Below are 8,984 nucleotides of genomic sequence, written 5' to 3'. Positions count from 1 at the left end.
CATTTCCTATATAAAAGGTAGCTACTTTTTTGCATGGACCTCAAGTATATTGTAGTATAGAGGTGGAATTTAAGGAAAGGTATTAAGCAGGCTGTGTTTTAGCTTATGGGCAAGTAATAAATTGTATCATTTATCTTGAATGTATCATAGATAAGCTGCTATATAATGATTGCCACTTCAGATAGCTGTGAAATTAGGTAATTAACTAGTTGTTACTTAACCTTCTAATTTCTGTGTAAGTATAATTACATGAAATAGAAGTTGGGGTTCTGATTTTTTACTTTGCTTATCCATTTGGAGTGTCATTGTAACTACTGTATTTTAAATGATGGAAAATAAATGCATATGTTAAAAATAAAATAAAATGTTCTATAAAAAATAATAAATAAATAAATAAATATCTTTTTAAAAAGAAAAAAAAAATAAAAAAAATAAAGCCAACAGTAGAATCTGAAAAAAAAATGCATGATGAGCTTGAGCCCTATGACAGGCTCTGCACAGAAAGTGTGAAGCCTACTTGGGATTCTCTCTCTCTCTCTCTCTCTCTCTCTCTCTCTCTCTCTCTCTCTTTCTCTCTCTCTGATTGCCGACCCTTCTCTTTCCATGGCTCTCAACATAAATGAAACAAAACTTTAAAATATTCCAATAAACCAAAGTCCAGAGCTAGAAGGCTTCCCAGGGGAATTCTACCAGACATTTAATGAAGAGTTAATACCTATTCTTCTAAAACTGTTCCAAAAAAATATAAATGAAAGGAAAACTTTCAAACTCATGCTATGAAACCAGAATTACCTTGATTCCAAAATTAGACAAATACCCCACTAACAAGGAGAATTATAGGCCAATACCCCTGATGAACATGGATGCAAAAATTCTCAACAAGATATCAAATGGAATTCAACACTGGGTTGCAGGGCTGGTTCAGTACTCACAGATCAATCAACTTGATGCACCACAATAATAGAAGAAAAGGGGGAGAAATGCATAATCCTGTCAATATATGCAGAAAAGTAATTTAACAAAATACATCATCAATTCTTGATAAAAACCCTCAACAAAGTAAGGATAGATAAAATATACCTCAGCCTCATAATGGCCATATTCGAAAGACTCACAGCTAGTATCATCCTCAGTGAGAAAAGTAGAGTCTTTCCCCTATGGGATAGAGGACATAAGGAATAAGACAAAAATGTCCATTTTTACCATTACTATTTGACATAGTATTGGAAGTCTAACTTCAGCAATCAGACAGCAAAAAGAAATCAAAGGCAACCAAAAAGGCAAGGAAGAAGTCAAACTTTCACTATTTGCAGACAGCATGATACTACTCTGTGTATATAACCCAAAAGACTTCACCAAAAGTTTACTAGAAATAATACATGAATTCAGCAAAGTCATAGGATATAAAACCAACATGTAGAAACCTGTTTTATCTTGATAAATTAATAACAAATCAGCAGGAAAAGAAATCAAGGAACCTATCTCATTTGCAATTGCACCCAAAACAATAAGATACCTAAAAATAAACTGAACTAAAGAGGTAAAAGATCTGTACTCTGAAAGCTATAGAATACTTATTAAAGAAATTTAATAGGTCAAAAATAAATGGAAAAGAATCCCATACTCATGGATTGGAAGAACAAACATTATTAAAATGTCTATACTAGCCAAAGCAATCTACACATTAATTTTTTTTCAGTTTATTACTATTTGTGATGAACAGAGAGAGACAGAGCATGAGCGGGGCAGGGGCAGAGAGAGAGAGGAAGTCCCAGAATCTGAAGCAGGCTGAACTTTCAGCAAGGAGCCCAACGCAAGGCTCTTACCTACAATGAGATCATGACCTGAGCCAAAGTCAGATGCTTAACCAACTGAGCCACCCAGGCACCCAAGCAATCTACACATTTAATTCCATCCCTATCAATTACCACAAGCAGTTTTGGCAGAGCTAGGATAAACAATACTAAAATTTGTATGGAACCAAAAACGACTCTGGCATCACGATTCCAGATTTTAAGCTAATTACAAAGTTGTAGTCATCAAGACTATGGTACAGAAGAGACACTTTTCCAAAGAATACATCCAGATGGCTACAGACACATGAAAAGGTGGTCAACATCACTCATCATCAGGGAAATTTAAATCAAAACCACAATAAAATACCACCTCACATTTGTCAGAATGACTGAATTTAACAATACAAGAAACAGTACATTCTGGCAGAGAAAGGATGCAGAGAAAGGGAAACCCTCTTGCATTGTTGGTGGAAATGTAAACTTGTGCATCCCCTCTGGAGAACAGTATGGAGCTTCCTTAAGAAACTAAAAATAGAACTAACCTATGATAGAACAATTGCTCTATGAGGTATTTACTCAAAGGATACAAAAACACAGATTCAAAGGGGTACATGTACCCCAAAGTTTATAGCAGTATTTTCAAGAATAGCCAAACTATGGAGAAAGCTCACATGTCCATTGACCAATGAATGGAGAAAGAAAAGGTGTGTGTGTGTGTGTGTGTGTGTATGTGCTCAGTGCACACAAGCATGATGGAATATTACCCACCCATCAAAAAGAATGAAATGTTGCCATTTGCAATAACATGGATGGAGGTAGAAGGTTTTTATGCTAAGTGAAATAAATCAATCAGAGAGAGACAAATACAGTGTGATTTAACTCATATGTATAATTTAAGAAACAAAACAGATGAATATATGTAAATGGGGAGAAAGAGAAGAGGGTGAAACAGACCACAAGAGACTCTTAAATATAGAGAACAATCTGTGGGTTGACAGAGGAAGATGGATAGGAGATAGGCTAGAAGGGTGGCGGGTACTAAGGAGGCCCTTGTGATGAGCACTGGGTGTTGTATGTAAGTAATGAATCACTGAATCTAAAATAATAAAATAAAATAAAATAAAATAAAATAAGTAAAATAAAATAAACATTTCCATTGTCTTACAAATAAATAAAATAATTGTGGCAGTGCTATCTCTATACAACTTAGAATCAATATACTGTTAATGAAAGTACTTTACATTTTAAGCATGTGGCAAGTTAAGAAGTTAAAGTTCAAATCTGAATTAAGAGTTGGCTCTTATTCTGGTGTCCCAGTGCTTAATAGTATAATATTTAGTTGCATTTACGTACTTGAAATGACAATGTGATTTTGAAAATGCCATAGAATACAGTAAATTGCAGATGGATCTGATTAGCTTATAAACAAGAGCTACTGTTAGTAGTAGTCTATGTCTCCTAAACGCTGTCACTGCATGTCCTGCAGACATATGAATAAACGTAAAGAAAATAATCATGGAAAAATAATCACTTGAACAAATATCATGCTGCCAGAATCATGGATCCCCATTAGGTATGAGGAAGTCTGCTTGAAGAACTCAGGTGAGGCGAGAATAATTTTTATTATTTCTTTTCACTCTCAGACTGAACTTTCACCCTTCTGAAAGAAGAGTCTTGAAATTCAACCTCCCTTCTAGGGCTTTAATAAACATAGGCAAGGTTTATTTCCATTTCTTTCAGAGTCTGGAGTGAAAAATGTTGAAACACCACATGAAAGATCTTGCTTATAGGGTTTCCAGCTGAGACTGGAGCCTGAAGTGCTGAAAATTCTCACAAGGGATCCAGGCCTTCATGATTTTTCCAGACAAGCCCCACTGTCCCCGGGGACAGGGGTAAACTTAAGGTGAGCATCTGGAGGCTCTCACTGGCATACCCAGTTCCCTTACAGCTTGTTCCGCACAAAGGGTAGCGATGGAGAGCTCTAGACATGTTTTCTGGATGGTAGTTTGCATTTGCTGCATTACTGATGTTATTCAGTATGCTCTGGAAAGGAAAGGGGAATGGATATTTTTCACTTAATGTCAACTGTTAGCTACATTGTGAGAGATGAAGCCTCTTCTTCTTCTTCTTCTTCTTCTTTTCTTCTTCTTCTTTTCTTTCTCCTTCTTCTTCTCCTTCTTTTATTTCAATGACCTGGCCTCAACAAGAGCTGGTGGAAAATGAAGTGCTACCTGGCTTAATAGTTTGAATCTTCAGGGCACCTGAGTGGCTCAGTCACTTAAGCATTTGACTTCAGCTCAGGTCATGATCTCACAGTTTGTGAGTTTGAGCCCTGTGTTGGGCTCTGTGCTGACAGCTCAGAGCCTGGAGCCTGCTTTGGATTCTGTCTCCCTTTCTCTTGCTTCTCCCCTGCTCATGCTCTGTCTCCCTCCTCTTCAAAAATAAACATTAAGGAAAAAAATAAAAAATAGTTTGAAAACCTGCACAGGCTGTTTCAGTAATATGTTGGAGTCTATTAACAGGGACTCAAAATTATACAGTGGGAAGGCAACACCAATAATTCCCTTGAAGCTCTGTTTCCTAGATCATCAAAAAGAAAACTAGGAAAATGTGTTACTTATTAGTTTCTTTTGTTGTTGCTCTGTTGATATAACATATGCTCTTCTCTACTAACAAGTTATTTGGATTATCAATGACATATCCAAGTAAATGACCATAACTGTTAAAGAAATGGGATTGACATGAAGTCATGACTATTGAAATAATAGGGCGGGTACATATAGCCTTTATTTTAAAAAGTATGATGTCATATTGTAACAATCTTTTAAGATATTTTGGTACCTTTTCTTAAAAATAATCACTGTTTTAAATGATTTTTAAAATTGATTTGTTTTAAATCAATTTTAAATGATTTGGTTTTTTTTAAACAAATGATTGTTCTTTTAAATAACCTGATAGAGAAAACATAATATGGTTCCTTTCATATCCAAACTTCCTTGGGGATATATGTATCCTTGTATCATAAATATTTTTATTGATACCTGATTTCATACTCCTAGAGGTTGACCTTGTCTGGCACAAAACTCTGGGACAAATAGGGCTTTTCCTCTGATGTTTGTTTTAGAATATAAAACAGAGAATTTATACATCAGAATTATTTTATTGATTACTATTTGTCTTTGAGATGTAGTAAAAACACAGAGATGTTATAGTGGTATACAAGCACGGATTTCTATATGGATACTCATTGTATAATCTCTAATGAAATCTTGTCTTTTGAAACATTGTTCTCTTCCTAGGATATGTTGAGTTTATTTTATTTTAAAGCAGTCTTGATTTTACATCTGTGGCATCAAATTAAGTGGAATAAATACTATAATGCTCAAATCATACCCTAATGTTACTGTAGACAAAAACATGATTAAAAAGGCAGAGAATAGTGTCACATTTGTTTATATACATATAGTCATTAAGATACAAAATGTTTTAAACTTTCCTTATACTCCTTATACTCTTCCCAGCATGGCTGATAACTGAGGTTTGGTAAATGGATATACAAGACAAGTGGAATGGTCTATTAAATGTGCTGGTGCAGGCAGAAAGCAAATTTGTTTTTCTTATGACTTAATGCTTAACCCCATCCTCTTCATTAATCCTTTTGACTCCATATACTCTCCCCACTCTCACATCATTGGTTGAAATACCAATTCTCAAAACTTTTCTTAGTATTTCATTTAACAAAATGTCAGTATTGCTAGGGTAACCAACATCCAGATTTGCCCAACACTGAGGAGCTTCCTGAGATGTGGGACTCTCAGTGCTAAAGCTGGGAATAACTAACTGCGATGAACAGCCTAGAAATCGTGTGTTTCCAAATTTCCTCAGGTCTAACTCAGACTCAAAACTTTGCTGTGCAAGAGGCTCTTATGGTTCAATTTTGCCTTATTTCTCACCTTGCTATTCTACTCCTTTCCCGCTCACAAAGCTGCATTTAGCTGCCCCAGGTTTGATCTGGAAAGGAACAGAAAGGTCAACCAAGAAGTTTCAGGTTAAATCTATATCAGTGACCTCTGGACCCAGCCTTTTCTTACATCCTTGAAATCAATTTCACCAGATGCAAAGGAAAGATCTCTCTTATTTATTCTTCTTAATACTCCCCTACTGAATGTCAGATTTGGGAAACATTTTCTTCATTTTGTCTTGCAATAATTCATTCTCATGATCAGGAAATACAGTGCAAATGAAGTGTGTATTAGCCATAAGCTATGTTGCCCAGGGATGTCAAGAACAGAGGATGCAAATTGAGATATATCGTTGATGTTGGATTTATCCCCTTGACAAGATTTTAAGAATAATGTGAAAACCTTCTATGTATTGGGGAAAATGAGAGAAGGGAATGACTAGGGAAAATTGTGGGCTCCCAGCTCCCGTCCTTCAGTTACCAAACAAGGGATAACCCGAGGCAATGATTGCATTGCCTTTCCCTGGTTGAAAAAGAAATGCCAACTACTGATAAATAAAAGTAACCCTTCCCTTCCAGATCCATGATTATAAATTGTCTGTGGGGCTTGTCAATTCTCTGGACATAATCCGGGAAACTCACAGACCATGGAAAGATTCATATTTTAAAATATTATCTAAAGCAGCCACACTTTACTGTCAAGACAAAAGCTCCCTGGAAGGGCAAAGGATCAAGTCCCGGATTTATAAGGGACTCTTTATTCTTTTCTTCCATGTTTATTTACTTCTCTTCTAAATTGTTTTCAGGATTTTAAATTCCCTCTTGATTGCTTAACTCACTTTGCCTTTACAATTCCACAATACTTATAGAAACAGTTGGGGTTCACACTTGGATATGAATCTTTTTGAGAAATCAGGACATTTCCTATAATAATTGTGTGAAATCTAAGATGAATCCTGGATAAATTGAAGCTCACTCCATGAAATGGAAAAATAAAGCTAGATCTCAGCTTATTATATTGGTTATGTTTATACCTAAATTGATTTCAAACCAAGTTTTGACTAGTTCCTCTACTTTATAATTTGAAGTTGTTTTCTGCTACAGGAACTTATCATATTTTATAAAAATAGACAAAATTTGGAAATAAGAATTTATACACTCCTAATTTGATACCAATTACTACTTACCATTCAATTCTTGTCATTCAATGAGGAGGTGCTCATCTTTGGTCAGCAGAACTGGCTTACCCTCTGACTTGTAAAATGTGTCTAATATAATTGGGGTGATCCTTTATTTTTTCTCTAAAGAAAAACAGTTTTAAAATAAATGGGATCACTAAAAATATTTAAAATCAAATAATTTGGGGGGCACTGGGTGACTCAGTTCATTAAATATCAAACTTCAGCTCAGGTAATGATCTCACAGTTCATAAATTTGAGCCTCACATTGGGCTCTGTGCTGGCAACTCAGAGCCTGCAGCCTGCTTCAGATTCTGTGTCCATCCCTCTGCTCCTTGCCTGCTCACACTGTGTCTCTGTCACTGTCTCTGACTCTGTCTCTTTCTCTCTCTCTCACAAGTAAACATTTAAAACATTAAAAATATGATAATATAGGAGGAGGAGCCAAGATGGCGGAGAGGAAGGGAGCTCTGTAAACTCTGTCCGCCCCATTTATCGAACCGAGAAAGATATTACTCTCATCTGCGAGAGCTGAAGGAGAAAATACGGACTCCAGAAAGAATAGAACCTCAAGGATACCTGAGTGAGTGAGGGTGAACGGGGGAGATCTGAAAACAGGCCAGGCCGGGACAGGCAGGGGAGACAAGATCCCCAGCTCAACGTGGGAGAAGCAATCGGAGCCCGAGAGACAAAGGGAAGAGACAGGGGAGCGCACTTCCCAGCAAGAAGCAGTCTGAGCTCAGCTGCGCCAGGGGAGAGGACTTCCCGGCAAGAAGCAGTCAGGGCTGCGGCTGCACCAGGGGTGAGCAATTCTAACTTGGTTTTGGGAACAGAACCACAGACCCCATTTCCACGGCGCACCTCACCCCCTGCACAGACATGGGGTGGGAATTCCGCAATTGAGTCTGTGAAGGTGCTCACTTCACCTCCTGCTGCCCATTTCGCCTCAGGCAGGGGCAGAGCCTCTGAGAAGAGCCTCCAAGACCTACCACATCAAACCACGCCCATCCACCAGGGAGAGCTGCTGCTGTTATTTATTTTTTTAACATAAAAAATTTTTTTTTCTTCACTGGTTTCATACTTATTTCTTTGTCATTACTACCTCTTTTTCCTTTTTCTTTACTCAATCCTTTAAATTTTACTCCTTATTTTCCTTTCTCCTTTCTCCCTTACTTTATCACCTTCTTGCAACCAAGATATATTCTCCTGTATCTCATCCTTACCTCTACCCTAAACTGGTCATACACTTTTAAACGGTCTACTCTCCTTTGTTGTCTCTGACCCCCTTTTATATATATATATTTTTGTCTTTTCTTCTTTCTCGTTTCTTTTTATTTTCTCTTCTTCTTTTTGTCTCTTTCCCTCCCATTTTCTTTCTTTTCTTTCTCCCCTGTAATTTGTTTCTTTGTTTGATTTCTCTGTGTGTATGTGTGCTTCTGTTCCCTCTGTGTGTGTCTGTCTGTTTTCCTTCATAGGACTACACCAAGAAACAAGCCACAGTGTGCAAGAGAGCGAGTCCCAAATATTGCAGAGTAGGGAAATAAATTACTCACAGGCACAACAAGAAAAACTGAGAGACATCATTAAGAGAATATTTCTTGAAAAGGCAGGCCCTGGACAGTCAATAAGCCTCCTTTAACAGAGAAATATTAATAGGTGCACAGAGCACAATGAGCTTTCTAAAGGTGACAAGAGACAGAAAACTAGCAAAAATGAAAAAAGGAATAAACTCTCCCCTGAAGAACTTCCAGGAGGAAGTCATAGCCACAGAACTGCTCAAGGCAGATCTAGACAACATATCAGATCAAGAATTTAAAAAGCTGGTCATAAGATTAATCTCCAGGGTTGAGAAAAGCATCAAAGAATCAACTGATGAGTTAAAAAAGGCTATAGGTAAGGTGAATAACAAACTGGAGGCAGCCACCTCAAGGACTGACGAGGCAGAGAGAAGAATAGGTGAATTAGAAGATATAGTTATAGCAAAAGGAAGCTGAAAAAAAGAGAGAGAAATTAATCAAGGAGCAGGAAAGGAGAATTCGAGATCTGAGT

The sequence above is a fragment of the Suricata suricatta genome, chromosome 9 (assembly GCF_006229205.1).
Source record: "Suricata suricatta isolate VVHF042 chromosome 9, meerkat_22Aug2017_6uvM2_HiC, whole genome shotgun sequence".
NCBI classification, from domain to species: domain Eukaryota; kingdom Metazoa; phylum Chordata; class Mammalia; order Carnivora; family Herpestidae; genus Suricata; species Suricata suricatta.
Note: the sequence above shows the minus strand (reverse complement) of the source record.